The sequence below is a fragment of the Plasmodium relictum genome (assembly GCF_900005765.1).
Source record: "Plasmodium relictum strain SGS1 genome assembly, contig: PRELSG_99_v1_8, whole genome shotgun sequence".
Lineage (NCBI taxonomy): Eukaryota > Apicomplexa > Aconoidasida > Haemosporida > Plasmodiidae > Plasmodium > Plasmodium relictum.
This window is the reverse complement of record NW_021628806.1, coordinates 6,603-7,749: the sequence shown is the minus strand read 5'-3', so window position 1 is coordinate 7,749 and position 1,147 is coordinate 6,603.

The following is a 1,147-nucleotide window of genomic DNA, read 5'->3' as shown; positions in this document are numbered from 1 at the left end:
TTAATTTTTAGTGTAAATAAAAATTAAAAGAAAGAAATGTTATGTTATGTTATGTTATAATATGTTTTAATTTTTAGTGTAAATAAAAATTAAAAGAAAGAAATGTTATGTTATGTTATGTTATAATATGTTTTAATTTTTAGTGTAAATAAAAATTAAAAGAATGAATGTTATGTTATGTTATGTTATGTTTTAATTTTTAGGTAAATAAAAATTAAAGGAAAGAAATGTTAACTTATTAAAACTTATGAAATAAGAGAAATGTTTATGTATTATTCAATGTATATCTTGAAATAACATTGAATATCATAAAATTTTGACTTAATAACTTGTTATAAATTATTTATATGTTTTTAATTAAAAGAAGATATTAATTCTTTGTAAATAAAAACTCATTTATAACTGTTAATAGGATTATTAAAAGTTGCAGTAAAATTTAACTTCGATTAAATATTATGCATCATAAGAAAACAGTATATATATATATAATAAAACGAATATATATACATAAACGTATACTTAGTTATACATGCTCTTTATTAATTTGTTTGTTTATTACTCTAGCAAAGTCATTAAACGGGCAATTAATAAATCAATAGTACATTAAGTTAGTTTACTAGTCGTTTATATACAAGTGATTTATTGATTGCCTGCTTAATGACTTTGTTAGAGTATTAAACAAACAAATTAATAAAGAGCATGTATAACTAAGTATACGTTTATATATATATGTATATTCGTTTTTATTATATATATATATGGTTTTCTTATGATGCATAATATTTAATCTGAGTTAAATTTTACTGCATCTTTTAATAAACCTATTAACAGTTATAAATGAGTTTTTATTTACAAAGAATTAGTATCTTCTTTTAATTAAAAAACATACATACAACTTATAACAATTAATAAAGTCAAAATTTTATTTTATTTAATGTTATTTCAAAAATATACATTTAATATAACATAAACACTATTTGTTTTATATCATAAATTTTTATAAGTAAAAGTCGATTATTTATTTAATTCGAAAAACAAACATCCAACAACGACAAAAAAAAAAAAATAATTTAATTTTTTTTTTTTTTTAATTATAAAGGTGTATATAAATAAAAATAAACATAAATAAAAACAAAAACAGACCAAA